The 20037-nt window shown below is 40.5% G+C and overlaps 1 protein-coding gene and 1 long non-coding RNA gene across 2 annotated transcripts in view; one reads left to right on the top strand and one right to left on the bottom strand.

Moving 5' to 3' along the window:
• pparab (peroxisome proliferator-activated receptor alpha b) overlaps positions 1-2088 on the bottom strand; it is a 69261-nt gene extending 67173 nt beyond the window's left edge. The window contains exon 1 of the mRNA XM_026175311.1: positions 907-2088. The gene's annotated coding sequence lies outside the window, so the exon portion shown is untranslated. The remainder of the gene's footprint in view (positions 1-906) is intronic.
• Positions 2089-5110: 3022 nt separating this feature from the next.
• On the top strand, positions 5111-8871 carry LOC113026475 (uncharacterized). Its single transcript, XR_003272926.1, has 2 exons — positions 5111-6201; positions 8178-8871. It is a non-coding gene; the product is annotated as an uncharacterized LOC113026475 (long non-coding RNA).
• The last annotated feature ends 11166 nt before the right edge of the window (positions 8872-20037 follow it).

Here is a 20037-nt window from a genome sequence, read left to right as displayed (position 1 = left end):
TCATTAAATTCACAATATCCACAGTCATTTTTTATAAATTCTCTTGTTGGTGAAACTGCTGCGTTTGTTGCTCATTCAGGTTTGTTCTTCCATCAAATCAAGAGAAATGCGATTAGTATCAACATAATAACAAAAGCATCTGTAGTTGTATGTAAAGCGCTTCTATCAAAAGCACAAGTCTTGTAAAATCTGTATTCAGACATGTAAGGTATAGATCCAAAAGTGGGGAAAAAATATGAAGGAATCCTCCGATTAACAAAAATTATGTATACAAAAGCAAATGGTGAAGAAATGGTGAGTTATTCTCTATTCCGTTTTCTTGAATAAAATATAAGCTTACCAAGTACAAACTGTAAAAGCACGAACTCAAAGAAATTTGCCATTTAAAAATAAATAGTTGTAAAAATTAAGACGTCCTCCAAAAGCTTCTGAAAACATTAAACTGATCGAAATGATCAGCGCACCACGTGCTTCTCTTCATACAGTGCATTCTAAGCTCGGACAGCATCACTCATATGAAATACCTCCACAACTGTGGCCTTGCACTTACTCACTGATTGCATTAAAGTAGAATTATCCGGTCAACAGAGTGCTTTTCTGCCTTTTTTGTGCGTATTGCTAAACTATGAATGAGTTTGTAGAAATTTTTAGTGGGGAAATGTTCTTGAAATCATGAGAATAGCTGTTAACGCTCTGATATCTGCTGTTCTAAGTGCAGGGCTTTAAATTCAGATGCATAAATGCTCGCTCAGGTGAAAAGAAACTTTGTGCAAAGACCTCAAATTCATCGAGATGTTTATTTGTACAGGATTCCTGCGAAAACTGAACGTCCAAAATGCAAACACATTGATAAAGTACATCGGAAACCATGCATCCATAGGCATATTTTAAATGAAAATTACTCACCAGTTACCAGAGCAAAGACGCTAAATGTCCGGTGAGGTTCGGAAGCTCTTCCCGCTTTGATCCACATCTCTGTCAAGAAGAGGAGAAAGCCATAAGCTCCAGTTTGGTGCTTCTTGCATAACCCCGTGATTTCCCTCAGAATGTCCCGTTCACAGCCGTGCCTCAGCCTCAGCTCCAGCCTCAGTGCCCACGTCAGTCTCACCTCCAGGCACAAATCCCTCCTTCAACCACAGTCTCAACCCAAAGCTCAGGGCTGCATGGCTTGCCTGCCACCAGCTGGGTCCAGGCCCGGTGAGGCCTGAAACAATAGGAGGCCATGAGGCTGTCTGCGAGACTCCAGCTAAGCCCGGCTGCTAGTTAACAAGTCTTTGAATGAGGAATGTTAGCAAACAGACAAACAGCATGTCTGATGCATGCAAATAGCACAACCAGTCCAGTCTCAGCCTTGGCTGAGCACATGAATAATTCACAAGTCTATATGCTTCTCTCTCACATTACTCCCTCCCTCTTCTCAAGTGAAATGCCTTCACTGGAATAAGTGAAGCAAAGTATTCAAACCTCTGTTTTACTTTAATACTTGATAACGTAACGCAACAATAATGCAAACCGGTCATGCGGCGACGTAACGTGCACAGCTACTGGTGACATCTCAACAACTTGCAATTCGACAATTTGCTTCCCCCCTTTTTTTTTTTCGCTTATTGCCTGTTAATTTCTTTTGTTTGCAATTGGCACCTGTCCCAGTAAGAGCTCCGGCTCAGCGCACCACTCATTTGCCCTCGAGAGCGAGTCGGCGTGAAAGAGAGAGAACAAGAGTGAGAAAGAGACACAAGGAGACAGCGAAGGAGAGAGGACATGGAGAGGAAACAGGAGGAGAAGCAGAGTAAATACAAACAAGGTGCGGTACTTCACGCCAGTCGCTGGCGCGGATTACGAAACATCTCCTTTAAAACGCACACGTATACCCTACTGAGACACTGGTCACTCTGTGACTGCCATCCATGGACATCCCGGCCACAAGCCCACCACCACAAAAAGGTTACCCGTCAAAAATGGCGCCCCTGGCATTCCAGGTGGATCAAGGCCCATCAGATGGAGAAACACCACCTTGGAAAATTTTGATCCAAAATGAGAGAAACCAAATAAACATGGCTAAAAACCAGCAAGGGGAAAAAAACCCTAATAAAACTAAACAAACAAACAAAAAAAGAAGAGGAAAATGAGGTACAGTTTTAGAAAATAAGCAACAGAAAAGCAGATAAGTGATCAAAAATCCAGAGCGGTGCAAAAATCAATGTGCCAAAAGTAAGAAAAGGGCCCCTAAAAAAGCCACTTGTTGCCAGGTTTTGCAGAGCTGCTGTGCAGCTAGTTGGAGGCAGAGGGTTAAAATCCAGCTAGTAGTGAGTAAAAAAAAAAAAAGATCCATCTATGGCAGGGCGGGCTGCGGGGAGGCCCTGACTGTAGAAATAGCAGCAGACTTTTTGTCTTTTTTTTTTTTCTCCCCTCGCAGAGCTCAAGTCTCCCCCTTGCGTGTGGCTCTAGCAGAAAGAGAGGAGCGACCGATTCAGAGAGAGAAGACGAGGAGAGGGGGAGAGAGAGAGAGGGAGAGAGAGAATCCGAGAGGAGGAGACAGACAGGCATACAGTGAAGGGGTAGAAAAGCTCGGCTGATGATGAAATAGGAGGTGTAGCAGAGCGCGCGAACCAGTCACTTTTTCATCACATGTCCAACACGGCAAGGAACTGTATTTGCACTGGGGCCTGGGGAGGGAGGGAGGGAGCATAAGATGGGTGGGAGATGGAGACACAGAAGGGAAGAGAGCGAGGCAGAGTGGGAGGGTGGAAAGCACTAAATGTGGGAGGGGTGGAGGAAGAAGAATGACACAGAAATCCACTCCTCCCAGGCAGCGCGCAGGCTCAGTGCCTGCACTCACACGCCATACTGGGATCCACTATAACGTACGTCAGCAACTATATCAGCAAGTGCAAAGAAAAGCAAGGAAAACGGGAGAATACAGAGTCATTCAGCATAAGCTGCCCCCGCTGAAGGATCCTTGAAATATGCAACACTTCTGAGATCTCCTTGAATTATTAACCTCATCTCTTACCGTGGTGGAGCTTTACAGATCTGGAAGTACACACTGAAAGGAACACACGTACACACACACTCAGAGCGCATTAACTCTTTGGCATGCCTGAGCAGCCTGAATGGATAGAATAGACCATGACACACACACACACACACACACACACACACAAGGACGCGAGCACACAAAGTGAAAAAGAAAAGCACGGAGAGTGTTAATTTCAGTAACATGTGGCAAAGAACGCATGGCCAGGACGCCTCCTTCTTGCCCCGGCTCTGTCACAAAGCAAAGGCTGTAGCCGAACCTTCGCAGCTATTTTGGCACAAAGTCAAAAAAGGCTGATAAGCATTTTTGGGTGAGACTCTGCTGCTTTTTCCTCGAGGAAAAACAGCTGCTACATGCCCCGGTATTCAATGTTCAACAGTTCGGAGAACATTTTAGCGAAACCCCCCCAGAGATGCCGATTTGTCTTGTTTAAAATGGAGAACGAAAAAAAAAAGATAACATAATGGTCCACGCGTTTAGTTTGAACCAATTTCTTGCACAGATTTACATGAAGCATAAGTGAGCCTCAGAGGGAACTAGGAGAGGAGAGGAGAAAGGGGGGGGGGGGTCCCTACTAAACAGCAGGGCTGTTTCCACCATCTTAGATTGCATTGATTATGCTTTGCTTCTCACACGCTAGAGCTCTTTCTCTCCCTGCCTGTCCCTCCCTCCCTCTTTCTGTCTGTTCTGCCACCTTCTCCACTCCGCGATCAGCATTTGGCTTTTTCCATTTGAGGCAGATTACTGTAACGCTATTGTACAACAACTTCCTGCCTCTTTTGGCTCTGGTTCTAAAAAACTGCAAAAGGCAGACCTCGTGGCTTTAACTTTTTTCCCCCCTCGGCCTTGAACCAGGAGCTCTATAAGGGAAGAAAAGGAGGAAGGAGATATGTAAAGTGTATTTATTACTGAGGAGCTTTTTTTTTTTTCTCTCTTTTTTAAAAATAAATTTCATTTCTGCTTTATAAACTGCTGAGAATTAAAGAGGGGACTTCATTCCTAGCAAGAGACAATGAGAAAGAGAGAAAGAGGGAGACAGAGAGGAAAAACACAAGGTGGGGGTTAAACTTTTTCTTACGTTTTACTCTGTGAAAACTTCCTGTCGGCTTTGGAGAGCACAAATACATAAGCGGGGCTCGAGCTCACGGAGACTTGTTTAACATGGCTGCTACTGCTTCAGGCTGCACAGCTTGTGAGGGCTGCTTTCACTGCACGGCCACCACCCCGTTCCTCGCCGGCTCTCTCTTCCTCACAGCAGCACAGGCTGGATTGCACAAAAAAAACTCTTCTCCTCTCTCCGCGCACTCCTCTTTGCTAGACGGGTTTTTAGTAGAAACACATACGGCCAAAGACAATTAGAGAGAGAGGAGAAAAATGCCAATATTATTTAAACTAACAAAGTGCAGGAAAAGGCCGCTTTGCACTGCAAGGTATTTGTTCGCTTTCTTTCTTTTTTCTTCCTTTCCCTAAATGAGATACTAGCTCAGTTCAGTCATGCACTTTGGCAGGAGCTATAGAATCCTATTAGAAGGAGTTCAAGTTATACGTCACATCTCGCCATGCGTTTTAACCAATTGAGAAACTCATGACTTCATTATGGCTTCAATGTATAAAGATGTCTTGGGTATATGTTAAGATTTTTGGGGAATAGCTTGTAAAAAAAAATAAATAAAAAAAGCATATGTTAGAACTCCAAGGAGTATTAGTCATTAGTTTTAGGGAAGCATGCTCTGTGAATTTATGCTTAGTGTGCATACTGTACTTTGCATGACATAAAGTTCATCTGAGGATACAGTTTTGGCTTTGGGACTGCTGCCAGCTCTTGCCGCTGTGTTGCGTGTCTACATTGCCGCTACATTGTGCCTCTGTTGCGTGTCGTAATTACCTGTCACATCTTAATTGTGGAGTCATGACTAGTCGGACTTTAGAAGCAAATGCAGACTATTTAAGGCCGACTGTATAAAATCGGTTTCCGTTTAAAAAAACAAAACGCACAAAGCAGTTCTTACTACTGGCAACATCTTGCTTTTTTTTTTTTTCAGATTAAATGATCAAAAACGACTAACATTAGATGAAGCACTAACAATAACACACGATGCAGCCGCACTGACATCCGGGAGGGAGAAAAGGCAGGGAAAAGCCACAGCTTTCCTTCTGGAGTACTAGGCTGCTGCAGCTGTGTGATACAAAGTCAGTCGATCAGGCCAATTGATATTGCAATGAGAAACAAAATGGCAGACGGCGCCATGTTATAGCCTCTGCCTGACAATTATTTTACTCCTAATAATTTTAACGTATGATTATGCTTCTCTGTTTCATCGAGGTTTGATGCAATGAATCGAGTTGGGAACACAATTTTACGACAGAGAAAAAAACTGTTTTGAAGCGGTTAAAATATAAAAATAGCATAGCAATAGAAATGCAGCGCATATGTCTAACGCCGTTATAAATAAGACACATTTTTTTGTGGCTTAAACAAACTGTCTGCTGACGGGCACTGATTGCATTCAGAAGACGGCACATTAAAGTGTTTTAAAAGACGTCTGCAGGCATTTGTTAGGGTAAACATTGCATTACAGAATTTAAATGGTGGACTGGATGAACGTTCGTCCTACTGCTACATGAAACAATAAAACAATGAGCACAGCAAGAGCGATATGGAATTTCACTGGGCAGGGAATCCACAAAGACAAACAATATTTGCTCTTAGAAACATCGAGGAGGCATTAGCAGGTGGGAGTAGGGGTTTGTGTGTGTGTGTGTGTGTGTGTGTGTGTGTGTGTGTGTGTGTGTGTGTGTGTGTTGGGGGGTGGGGGTAAGGGATGGCTGTGTGCTTGGTCAGCAACCACTACAACGTCGACACTTAGATATGATATGCGGCACATAAAAACAAGGTTATTCTAATTGACTTATTGAAGGGGATAAAAGCTAACCACAAAGTATCCCTTCTGTATGAGGGGAGAGTATACTCTCCAGCAGAAGAGTCCATAAGGTGGTCGAGCTTAAACCCTGCACGTGTCTAAACAACTTCTCTATTACACCCAGGACCTTTGAGGGCACTCCCCATCGAGGAGGGAACAAAGGCCATGACCCCTGGGTCAAAAGCGTTACATGGGAGGCCAAGCGAGCTCATTGAATGCTCCACTGTTGTTTGCTTTAAGAAGGTAAAGATTACTAACACATTAACTAATGCTGATTAGGGGGTTATCCCTCATGGGACCGAGGTCCCGGGGGCAGCACATCACGTCGTATTAACACAGCCTGACCTTTGACCCCCACCAGTCACCTTAGGCAGCCGACTGTGACCGCCACTTTCTCCGTCTGTTTGACATTTATACGCATGCATGCACAGACAGGGAATGCAGGCTAACCTTGCAAGGTGCAGCACAGCTCAAACAGAATTATTTCTATGTGGAAAAATCTGAAGAAACGACTGAATGCTCACTGCACAGGATTTGCAATGTTAACACACCCCGGTCCAAAGAGTTTTTAACTTTACTTTAGCAGGCTGTGCTTCATCCGTGTACCCGTATTTCCAATAAGTACTCCTTCCTAAGTAAACATTGTCAATTCAAGTATGTTTTCAAGGCCTCTGACCTAAAAGACTGTTTTATGTTGAAGTTCATAAAATGGTTGCATGTGCAATGAAATGGTGGACAGAAGACATGCGCAGTAATGATGTTTCTAATACAAGAAAAAAAGAATCGTAATATTGGTGATTGCAACCAATAAGAAAAAAGCAGCTTGTTCAGGATCTGTTTCTGTGACTCCCTTCAACGTATACTTTGATATTAGTACAGAGGTGAAAGCATGCTGCACAGCTGAGCTTACCTAACACTGCATTTCCTGCAAAAGCGAGCCGATAATAAGTTATATTGAAACATAATTCAGCTATATCATTTTGGAAATGTCTGCTAACAATCAGCTCCTTTGGAGAATTTTATGGAATAAAGCACCTTGGGAATATCATTTTATCTGGATTAGGGATATTTTTCCAGCAATGAGTTCCCAAAAATATCAAGTTCAAGTTTTTCCACAAGTTATCTTCATATGCAAAACTCTTGACTGAGCACTTATTTGAAAACACATTATCCATCAATATTTGAAATGCACTGTGGCATATATAAAAGCATGTGTGCAAAATATTATAGAATATAAACAGAATGGACTTTTGTTTCCTTAAAATGCCGCCCGCTTATTACAGAAACCCAAAAAGACATAAATAAATAAATGATTAATTAATAGTTAAACTTAATAATTTTATCATAAATGTTGACTATTTTACATATTAGCTTCGTTAAAGGAACACACTGCCTAAAAACCAAAAAATGCCAGGGATACTAATTTAATTTTAGGAAATGTTTAATAATGCCTGAACTTTATGAATTTGGTGTAAATTATTGTCACGATTTATTCAGGGGAAAAAACAAACTTTTCCAGAAATGCATTTTTTGTTCACTGAGTAAAAATCCACATTAAAATGTTAATATGAACTGTGCAAAAATATGCTTTACAAAAGGCAGCTCATCCAGCCTTTTGTTATACAAATAATAAAGAACTGATATTCAGTCACGGCGCACACAAGTTGATTTATTTAACATGAACCTGTCACTAAATTCAAAAGTAAGAGAAAAACTGTTAGAAATCTGTTTTGGGTTTAAATAATACACTTCATTGTGTGTGTATAAATCATTTTTTACACTAGTATTAGATTGTTAAACATGGTGCACTTAAACACTTCATTCCTAATAAATAGTTTTATATGAATAAAAATATTAATTTAATTTTAATGTATTTGATTTCTGTTTAATCAGCTTTACCTGATATGTTGTGCTGATATGAAAGCACAAAAACAGAGCAGTGATTCGCCCCCCCCCCTCCCTTCATCTGCCACATAGCTCAGCAGGCATTTGATCCGGTGCTTTCATGAGAACAATTCAAAAGCACCGCAATAAATATTGAATTTCAAAATATTTCTGAGACATATTGCGAAGAAACAGAATTTCTAGATATGCCACATGCACAAAGAAACGATTCGTCTTAGCAAAAAAAAAAAGAGAAAAAAAAAGAAGAAGAAGAAAAAACAGGAATAAAGACTTTTTCAAGAGCAGGAATGAACTCACCTTGCTGTTTCTCACAGGATTCTGAAAGGAGAGGAGGAAGAGAGAAACAGAGAGAAAAGAGCAAAGGAGAGCTTCTCCTGGGAACAAGCTGGAAATTATGGACCTATTCGATATCAGACCTCAGAGTGGACAACCTATCCTAAGAGGGACGCGCCCTAACTGTAACTAACAACTACTTCTGGCAGCCCTTCAACAACCAGACATATTGTCCTGGATCAGGGCCGTTTTCGAAAAGGCAGCAATGAGCAAGGGCAGCCTAGGCAAGAAATCAACATCGACCTTCAGCCTCATTAATATCAATTAATACTTTTTTTCTCTAATAAAAATACAGAATTTTAAACTATGATCCCAATGAGACGTTAATTATCAAATGTAGCATGTTAAGGTGATACATGCTATAAAAAAGAAGGATTTCCACACTAAAGTGGGGCAGCATTAAGGGGTCAACACAGCACTTTAAAAAAAATTTTTTTTTTTAAATATATAATGCGTGAGTTAATTATTTCACCTACTGTTTTAGTACTGATATATTAAAAGCTCAAAATCCAACACAAATGCAATGTTGCGTTACTTTGTACTGTGTAGGTCTGAAGATCTGCATTTAAAGTGTGAATGCAACAAAACTGCCTTATGGTGGAAACGAGCACAAGCAGGGTTTGAATGAGTGTAACAATGTAATAAATATTCAATTAAAAAATATTTTTGACTGAGTATAATACCTGTGTCATTTTTGTCATTATAGCACAGATCACAATGTAGTAACCAATCATTTTTAGACATGCACCAAATGTTTATTATCTAGTTAAGCAGCAATGTAAAAATACTGATCTGTAGCACTAAATAATGTACTGAGACAAATTTCAATAATCAGTGACACATAAAGTAAATTCTCCTTTTCTGTCCACTTAACTATCAGGTCTCTGCATACTTCTACTCTTCCTTCCAGTTTTCTCATGCAGGTTATTAATTCCTATTTAAAACAACAACAACAAAAAAACCTTGGCCATTTTGTTTTGTTCTCCCTAATCACTACGCCAAGAGTGCACAGCCCTGGCATTTCAGGGGCCACGTCACAACGGCTGTTTCTGTGCCGCAGGGCTGCAAGGAGTCCAACACAGCAGAGTCATATGCACTCAGCGGTTCGCTGCCTCAACAAACACTTTGTGCGCACTGTTTTGTTGTCTTACACAGTCTGTCTAGCATCCTTGCTCCACTGAGAACAGCAAAACATGTAACTAATAACATTTAACAACACGTGTGCTTTTCTTTTTCCTGGTTCCTTTTTCAACACGACATCACACACCTTTCAGCTTCCGAATCACTTTGCAGCACTTTCCTCCTTATGATTACTACAGTAAAGTAAGCTTAGTGACAAAAACAGAGTTACTCGAGCACAAAAAGTAAATATTTGAAATATTCTAGATATTTACCACTTTGATATCTGTTGTTTGGCAACCTTGAAAAAGGGGAAACAGCTGATATTGATGTCATGGATTAAAAAAAGAAGGACAAAAAAAAAATCACTGATTAGAGAAATCACACTTGGGTTACTGATGAGTAAAACTGCATTGAATGGCTTTTATCTATGTGGGAGAAAAGCAGTGATTTATAGGACAGTTGCATAAACAGATGTTATACTCTGTGGGCTATTTATGCAAATTCAGTGATTGGTGCAAAATATTATTAATATTTATTTTTTACATAGAGCAAAGTAATATGTGTTTGAGACATAAATCACTGCAAACCAGACCACATGCCAGCAATAAAAGTAAATGTCCACTTACTACTGTGAAAAGTCATTTCAGTCTGCTCATTTGATTGCATGTACACATGTGTGTAAAACGTTTGTCTTCATAACTTTCCCTTAAATAGATTTTTCTTGTAATCCTGTGTGCTGACAACTAGTTGGTTTATTAGTTTCATGCAGAGGCTTGTATCAAAAGCACAGAGAGCATTTAAAGTATACACTACATTTATTTTGTCTATTTTGACTACAAGTGTCACGCATTGTGTGTTTTTTCAATTTCATGTCAAGCGTGTGATAAAAACAATGTTTATTTTTATTACTCTCGTTATCATCATTATAATCATTATGCCTCGTTATATAATACTTTTGTGGGAACAAGCAACTCTGTTCCTCGTGATTATGACCGCAGACACTTAGGAGGGTAAACACTTGTGCAAAATTATTTCAATGCTAGTCTGTGATTCAGGGACCCTCTGTGTAAAATCTGTGCTCTCTTTATGGTAAACTGTGCTGACACTGATGGGGTGTAACATGTTCTGGTCCACCCATCAGCATAATCATCATCAAGCTAAAGGTGTTGACAGCACGTATTCGATGGTGTGACAGCCTCTGACCTCTCACACCAACTTAGTAAGGCAGAGGGTCATGTGGAGGACATGGCTATGGAGGGAGAAGTCAATCTTATCCTTCCGTTCCGCCACAGGCCTGTGTGCAGCGACAGCAAGATGAGCTCGAGGGCTTTCCAAAATCCACACACGTTTGGCCGGGAGTAAGGCATCGGGGCCGTGTGTGTTTCAAAGGAAACGCTGAGGAAAGCGCTTTTTTGTGGCAGCACTCGTGCACTTGACACTGTGTATTTGCCTGCCTCTATGTCTTTGCTCCGTCCCCACCCTGACTCAATATCCCTCAGCACCAATATGTGTCATCTTTAGTAGCCAAAATGGCGTACAGCCCACTTGTCTCCCAAAGGTAGAGAACACTACCTTGTATCTCTTGATTTGGATCTCACGTGTGCAGACAATTTTTTGCCATTATCGCTACACATTACAAATACCTCGGGCTCTCCAGAGCAGCGTGGGACTGAGAGGTTAAAAGGCAGGAGGCACGGAGATGAGAGGCACTGAAAAGCCTCAGCTCTCGGACTGTCGTCAATTGAGCCTGTGCTTCTCTAATGGGGGGGGGGGGGGGGGGGGGGGGGGGGGGGGTTGATAACCTGGCACACAACCAACCACTAATGCCACTTAAATGTCAGAGACTGCAGAAAGGAAGGGAGACAGCAAAACTGGGAGCACATTCATATTTCAGCATGGCAGATGCTATAATACGTTCATGCCTCACAATGAGGACAAACAAAGACCCCAGAAGTTTGAAAAAAAAAAAACCAAATAAACAAAACAGAGAAGGCAGGCATGATAAAAGGGAAATGAAAAAGAGGAAAAGGGATTTTGTAGAAGTGATGGAGGCAGCTCCATCTAATGGTTGTCTCTATTCGACAAAGTTTGGAGTAGATCTGTCTCACTCTTTCTCTCTCTCTCTCCGCAGATGAAAACCTGACTGGGTGGGGGTCGGGGACAGGGTTGAGTCTGGTGTTGGGGGTGGGGTTGGATTGCTGGAGAGAGTGATCTTTTTTTCCAGCGGGGTGAAAGGCGGACGGTCATGTGTGCAGAGCTCATGACAAAAGGCCCTTTTATGTGCAGCGTATGCAGATAGAGGAGGCTCCTTTGTGCACAGATGGAGATCCCATGCCTGGGTCTGCCTGCGGCAGAGAGGGAAGGGAGGGCGCAGAGGAGAGAGGAGTGGTGGTGAAGGGAAGAGAGGGGAGGGAGGGGTGTCTCTGGCACTGAGTGCCATCACTATGTCTGGTGGGGGATGGGGCACAGAAAAGAAGGACCGAGCGGTCCCGGTCCTGCCAGGTTCATACACAGCGAGGAGGGGCCACGAGCCTCGCTAAGAGGATACAGAGACTTGTAACTCAATAGTGGAATCGAAGAGAGTCCATCAAGTGAGTAACAAGTGGCCCAGGGTCAAGTATTACATACAAATAATCTCTGATTTTTGCTTCTATTTGCTGGCTATGGAAAACACGGTTTGTCACATATAGTGCCAGAGAGCTAATACAAGTACAGTACAGCATGCAAAACTTATCTGATACCAACTACGGATTACAGGCTTAGAAAAGCTTAACCTAGTTTTTTTTAATGCCAACTATCACATGTTCCTAACAGGTAAAATGTTCAAACATATCTACAGTTGCACTTTTGACCCAATAACGAGGGGTCAATCATTCACGTGAACCATCGAGCCCCAAATGAAACTGACTGCCAAGTTCAAGTTCTAGTTCTATCTCAAATAAATGCCTCTTCATCTGTCTCAATCTCTATTATCTCAATGTTGCTGCTTTGAACCCATCCTGACTGTTATCTATCAGTGTCTGGATAAGAGCATTAAATGTGTATCCTGGTGGCAGCTCTCCCCTGGGAGTCGAGGTGACTCCTACTGACATCTAGTCTGCTGAGAAGACATCATATCCTTTAAGTAACCTCCTTCCCTTGACCAGCACATCATAACACTCAAGTCAGACAGCTTCCTATCCTCCTGGAGGCCCACGGCTCTTTTCTCCAGTGGACAGATTATAAATAAACCTTATTTTCTTACTAAAATAGTTTTGGGGTCCAAATTAGAGCCAATCAGACCCAGTAGAACAAGGTATGCTTTCAGGTAGGCCTTCCTTGTGATTTACACATCATTCTGAGTCAAAGTTCTCTTACTTCCCATGTCTGGTTTCAAAATACTAACACAGCAACAGGCAAAATGCTGTTCACTGAACCAATGGGTGGCATCACAGTCCATTTTTATATACAGTCTATGCTTCTCCCCAGGAAAGACTTTGACAACCTGCCATACTGAAATCAGTGGACCAGGGAAAAAATCTGGAGTGAAAAGAAGCTGAATTATTATGATTAATGGGGAAACAAAGCAAACAAGACGTTGCTGATGCTGTTGTGCTGATCATTATGCCATTAAATTACAAACTGTACCCTTTTTACTGGTAATGATGACAAAAACTGGATGTGCAGTGTACACTTTTCTGGTTTATAAGAGGAGCATGCCAGAAAAAGTGTGAGAACCACTGGCTCAGGCTAATTAAAGTGATCAGGTGTTTTTGTCTGAGTCCTGTCTTAACTTTGGCCTAACTGCCCAGCCTGTCTGCCTGCACTCTGGCTGCCAGAAGGCCAGGAATGAAAGCCTGGCACTTATCCCCCTCTCCTCTATCTGATCCCCTGTTGCTACCCTAGATGCCAACAAAGGTATTTCTGGCCCTAATCAACATGGAGTGGTAGAGAGATATGAATGCATGCCTGTTTTTTTCTTTTCTTTTACATAAAAGCAGAAAGGACTTAGGTAAACACTAGGAAACATTTTCTCAAGATAAAACTGCATTCCCAAGAGCTACTACAATACATTACGTTGGTTTATCAAGCTTTCTTCTCTATTCATACTTAAATTCATGAGTTGACGTTATGTCACTTATGTTTTTAAAATACGAGGAAAGTCATCCCTTTATTTCTGTCCTTTCTCCAACAATTTTATACAGTAGCACATACGTGGTACATTGTGGGAACAAAAAGATAATTTGGGATATGTTAACATCATCATGTGAAAGCATTGTACCTTGTGTTAACATACCAAGTTGCTAACTTATACCGTACCTTACTCTGTTTTGATGTAATGTCAAATGTGTATAGTTGTAACAGCCATAACGGTTCCTCTGTGTGATATTCTGGCCATTTTATCTCTGACACCCACAAGAAAGGCATAACTATCTGTTTGAAAGGGAAATGGGCAGCAGCAGATAAAACCAAGGGGATATAGGCATGATAGATTAAACAAACAGTGTGTTATTATAAGCTGAAATATGAAATGTGAGAGTTTCATAAACAGGAAAATACAATGTGTGCCCTCTTAGTGTATTTACTGCCCTCAGCACATAATCTGCTGGATCCATCGGATCGGAGGTTGTTTTTTTTTTTTTTTTTACAGAAAGGCAGATTAAAATGACTAATTTACTAAACTTCAGTGAAAGAAGAGGCAGGAAATCTGGGAAAATAATCAGAAATCCCGACTATGAAACAAAGACGAGGGTGATGAAGATGATGGTGAAGAGAAAAACTGTAGCGTGTTCAACACGTGGCTGTCTCAGCTGACCTGTTAAATCTTACAGACAATACAAATAACGATGATTTTCTTGCACTCGAAAGGATTGAAGGATTTTCAAGTGAGCTCACTCTCACAATAGTGGGGCGTCCAGGACAGGAGGGATACGCGGCCTGGACCCCGAACAGCACAATGCGCAAAAGCAAAATGGGGAGCATGAAATGAGGGCTCAAAAACCTCCACACCGCTTAGCTTTGAGTGCTTCGTCATAACAAAGCTGACCACCACTGCTCACCAGGATTGAGACAATACATTCAGCAGTGACAGCCAGTGCTATTGTGTAGGCCTGTGTTAAAATGAAATTTAAAAAAAAAGCAATCATGAAAAAACGGAACACAACTGTGAGCGAAGGCACAACCTTACAGTAGGATTGCAGGACCTCTGTTTTATTTTTGAGCGCCATCAGAGTGGATCAGTTAAAATAAATTCCTGATCAACATCCTACAGTGCCTGTAAAGTCTCTCAGCACATCCACAGTCTGAAGCAAGTTTTAGCTCCCCTCCCTAAAAGCTCACTGTCTTCTGACTAGCAAGCTTACTGAGACCGTCTCATCCTCGTGTCATGTGGAAGCTTCAGAAGCAAAATAGAAAAAACTGTTTCTCTTTCTTGGTTGCAAATTGCAATCTCTCAAATTCATCTTTGCCCGTTCAGATCTGATCTGGAATACAACCAGCATGAATACCAACAGCAAGAAAGATTACAACGGGATCTCTTTTTAGAGAAGAATATGTATTTTACTCTTTTACTGGAAAGTGAGCAAATATACATGGAGTGCCCACTTGTTCACAAACCTTACAGTACATAAAACACAAAATTGTACTAGAGCCAGCCTTGGTTTTTTGAACTGTCTTCCAGTCACTACAGAAGCAATGAAAAAAAAAGAAGAAGCAAATACAATCTCTCTCCTTTTATGACCAAACAATTTTTGTAATTTCAAAACTTACTAAAGAAAAAGGGAAAAAAAAGATCAACATTACTGCTTCTCTTTAACTGCAAATTTTAAAGCAAACAAGTGCAAAATTTAATTAAAACTAATAATTGAATGCCCGATTAATGACAGGCAATTCACCTCTAATATTTATACTACATGAATTTATTCTATCTACCTAACTACATGCTCATAGTACATATGTTTGAGGTAAATAGGTAAAAAAAAGTACATGAAAATCCAACATTTTAATATCACATTGTATGAGATGGAACTTCTACTTTTAAGAATAAAAGAAAATGCAAAATTTCCAAAACAAGAATTACAGATGACAAACATAAACATACATAAAGCAGTTCAAAAAGAGTTACAAAGATATGATCTTCATGAGTTATAAAGAAAGGGATCATGTGGAAATTCAGTCGATGTCTTTGTTTAGGAAATTGTATTCGTGCTTATTCGACAATTAACTGGAGGTATTGGTGTGCAGGCAAAGTTAAATATGAAAAACATAATGATATGACGTGGTGCATAAATTATATTAGAAATATGTTTGTTACTATTACTGCAGATTATATCAGTAAGGAAACTGCTTAAATATTGATTGACAACTTATGGCAAAGGGGTGGGATTAAATAAGTGTGTACTTCTTCCCTCTTCTTTTCGATATGTGAATCAGAACAGGTGAAGCAATATTGAAATGTATTAGCTTTATTTTGTATAGGATTTCTTTTCCTCTTTTATTTGCTAAATGAACTTTGAATATTGTTTACATTATTGAAATAAATTAACAAACAGCAACAACCTTAAAATCATAAAGAAGGATCTTTAAATTAAAAATGGTTGAGCTCTCTTTGTCTGTTAACTCAGTCATAAGCGATACTTATTTTAGTGTCCTTGACTAAGGCTCTGGAGCTTGTCTTTGACAGCTCATTTTTTAATAAAATAAAGCAAAACAAAAATGTATAATATATAATATAACAAGAACATACAATCACACACACAACCTTCGCTTCATTAATTCAGTTTCCTAATACTAAAACCAAGCTGTAATACTTTACTTTCTAATTCAGTGCAAAAAGGGTCATAGCAAATTACAGGAGAGCAATTTAAAGCGATATTTGCTGTTACTGTGAATGCTGGCACGACACCATATGAGCCATCTGCAAAAATGCCCCGTTTCACAGTGCATTTAACATTTCCAACTTTCATGTCCGTGTCCCTTTAAGAGAAGGCTGAGTCTGCAGCTGTGAAAACTCTGCATTGTTGCTTCTCTTACTTCTACTTTCAAACTTCATTTTCAGCCCTTGCAAAGATTTTCGGAGCCACTCTCTGGACACTGGCAGGTACTTTCACCAGGAGCCAAACTTCCCAGCATGCCTTGTAGCAGGGCAGGCTTTGTTCCTAAAGTTAACTGTGAAGCTGCACTGCTTAACATGTGATACGACCCTGTTTCGTTCTTACTCAAGCGGGTTTACATAAGATGCATACTATACTGCCAGAAAAATGAAGTTTTCATTCTTTAACTGCACCAATATTGAAAACTCGTGCAGAAACCCTTTACAGCTCTCGAAGCATGCGTGGCTATAATTTAAAAGCCAGGCTGCTGAGAAAAAAAAATCATCAAACTTCAAAACAGCGCTTAATAATAGCCATATAATGTTTTATATCAAACATTTCCTTTCATCATCTCTCCAGAAACTTGAATTAAACTACTGGAATTAAAGACACATCTTTAATCACACTGGCCTCAGTGTACTTTCTGTAACAGATGCATCATCAAAGATGCTTAATAGCTTAAAATGGGACCCATTTTCTATGATGCACAGCTAAATAACATTTATTCCTAATACCATGGAAACAGTTCCAATCTTTGCTCCAAAGTGGATATTACAGCTACGCTGGATAACATGTGAGGGACAGTGCAGGCTGCCTGCAGCATCTGGTGGACACCTGTAAGACTGCAAGTCACTAGATTAAAAAAACCCCAGAAGCCTCTTTGATTTTGCTAAGTCACTAAAATTCCTGGGCGAATGTACGCTGACCTTCAGTGGTAGTTCTGCGGACATGTGGGGTTTTCTACCTATCACTAAATCAAAGGCAACATACACAACGATGAACAGTCAGTGAAACACAAATCTGGTCAGCCAGACTAACCAGAATTCATGCTAGTTTTTAGATTAACATTTTATTTTATTTTATTGATGTTCAAGTCATTGTGTTCACCTTGTGTATATTAAAAAAAATACAACTGTTCCTGAGCTTCTGCTTCTTTCATCACCATCTCCGGATAAGCTCTGATGTGTAAACTGTTTTAAAAAGTATGTCAACATACGTGGAAGGTTTTTCTTAATGGCTCTAAAAGACAAAAAAAACAACAACATTATAATGTGTGTTTAACTCAAGCACTTATGAGCTATATCTAGTGAGCGTTGTGAACTCAATCACTGCGAGTAAAGCTGATCACAAAGGGGCAATCACTGACACCAAAACAATTAGGTTGCATGGGTCTAATCCCTTGCACAGCACTTAGGACACTTTTAAAAGCCACTAGGGCACACTGCAGAGTTCCCTTAACTTTTAGGGTTCAGTCTGGTCCATTTTTAAAGTCACTGGGGCACAGGCCTGATTGTTAAGACCAGGGAAAGTAATCCCTGGAGTCAGGCCACTAAACCTGCTCTGTCCTTGTAACCATAGCAGCAGACAGGTAGTGTCTGGGTCACAGGCAAACATGGCCAGGCTTCAACCCCGGCTGATGCAACACGTTTACACATTCATTTATTTGGTTCTAAGACATTTAAAAAGTCACCTTTAATAAAAATGTACATGTCTGCTGTATGAAGTGGGTTTTGCTATCAAAGTATGACAAACTTTCAATCAGTAAAACTCATATCATTATTAGATTACATAACAAATTATATACTGTAAGTTCATAACTCTAAGTAGTTCCTCTGTGAAGAAAATATTTTAAGACTTTGCAGTGGACTTCAAGAACATTAGAAAACAGATGCTTCTATTCAACAAAATTATAAATCAGCAAATTGAAAATAACTTTCACATTGATAATTGGTGACTATAACTGTCATTAATGCAAAATTACAACTCTAAATCTTTCACAAGATGATCTTTGTCACTACACCAAGTCTAATTATCTCTGTTTATTAATACAGTTCAATTCACTATTCCATTATGTTCATGTACAGCCTCATAAAAGTCATAAAATACCAAAAATATATATTTACAAAATTATCATATGAAAAAAGATCAAATAAAGCAAATATAAGAAAACACATAATGTCACATGAGGATGAGACAAACTGTCCAGTTGAATTTTGCCTCTTCATAAAAAAAATGCCCAAATGATGGTCTTGCCCTTTTGAAAGGAACACATGATCTCCTGTGGCCTTTTCAGCTTTCCCTCTCTCTTTTCAGTTGCTATGAGACACTCGAGATGAAGCCAAGGCTTCCACAATTCATTACTGGAGGAATAAAAGCCAAAGCACTGGACAAAGCAGGGCAGACCAACTCAAACTAGCTCCCACTTAACACACACATCACACCTCTGAGTGCTCTGCTGACATACAAATGGCCAATTCAAGACTTCTGTCTCTCTTTTTTTTAGTTTTATTTAAAAACAGGGATATGGATGAAGGAAAATGGCACAGGTACAATGTGAAAAGTTATCAGGTCAAACATTTCTTACATTAGAAACCAAATAAGACATTTTTCACATCAAGATTTGGGGGGTTTTTTTGTTTTAAAAAAGGTTTTCAGGCAATAATTTTTATACGTCCTGAATAGTGTAACACACCGCTTTTTATTGAGTTTGCGCCAAAGGTTGAACAGGCTACAATGCAGCATCACCTGTCTCTGGCTTCCCACCAGCTCTGACTCGCCAAATCATGAAACATCTCTTTTCTCTTCAACCAATCAGATCTGAATCTCTAGCTGTTCTCATGCAAAGAAAGGAAAAGGAAAGCCAATGAGAAATGTCCCTCCTCCTTCCCCTCATACACCACACACACACACACGTACACACACACACACACACACACACATACATAACAATCACCATCTGAGAAATGCCAACAGACGGGCAATCAGTCATTGTAATTAGGCTTGCTGCCATTCCCGGGCCTTCATAATTCAGGCTAGAGCTGGAGGACATAGGTAGTGAGATCCTAGCTGCCATAGCCTACCGCTGGTTCACCCAAGCCTCGAATCAGGCCACTCCCCTCTTCCATCTCTGCTCCCTACATTGGGGGGGGGGGGGGGGGGCAGCACAATTATAAGGGGTAGCTGGATTACTGCAAAATTACTCCGCTCACCCCAGTCCCACTCCCACTCCTTTTTCACTGCACTGCAGTTTTTTTTTTCTTTTTGCCAAACTGAATTAGAGCAGATACATTTGGCTAAGAAAATGTCTTTTAAAAGAGAAAAAGTACTAATCTAAACACATAAAAACACTATAAAACACAACTTTGTGACATTTAGCCCATACAACTTTGAAGACGCAAAGGTGTAAGGGGGACACTGGATTTACAGTACGGACACAGCAGACTGTTTTTCCTTGGAATTCAAAGCTAAACAGGAAACTATGGCAGTAATTTGCAGAGATTTATTTTATTTGCTTACAGGCTGTGGTTTACTCAGAAACTGGCTTTGCCTGTTCTATAGGACATGAAGTTTTTTTGGCAGTGAAGTGAAGAACTGCAAGTTCAGCCAAAATAGACAATAAAGCAGAATGGAGAAACATGCCAAATTGCTCGGGCAATTCAGTCCAGAGGCTCATTTTCCCTAAATGATTCATACTGGAAAGAAAAGCATTTCCCTGTCCTTAGATGAACTTAGTGTGCTTGCCGTTGGCTTTACAAGGAAGAGATGGGGGAGGGAGGCGGATGTGTTCACACTCGGTCCCACAAACACACGTGTGTGCACACACACATATGACTGCACAGCCAAGACTACAGATTCTTTGCTCACTGGG

This window comes from Astatotilapia calliptera, chromosome 7 (assembly GCF_900246225.1).
Source record: "Astatotilapia calliptera chromosome 7, fAstCal1.2, whole genome shotgun sequence".
Classification (NCBI taxonomy): Eukaryota; Metazoa; Chordata; class Actinopteri; order Cichliformes; family Cichlidae; genus Astatotilapia; species Astatotilapia calliptera.
The sequence above is the reverse complement of the archived record's forward strand: the minus strand, read 5'-3'. Positions and strand labels throughout refer to the sequence as shown.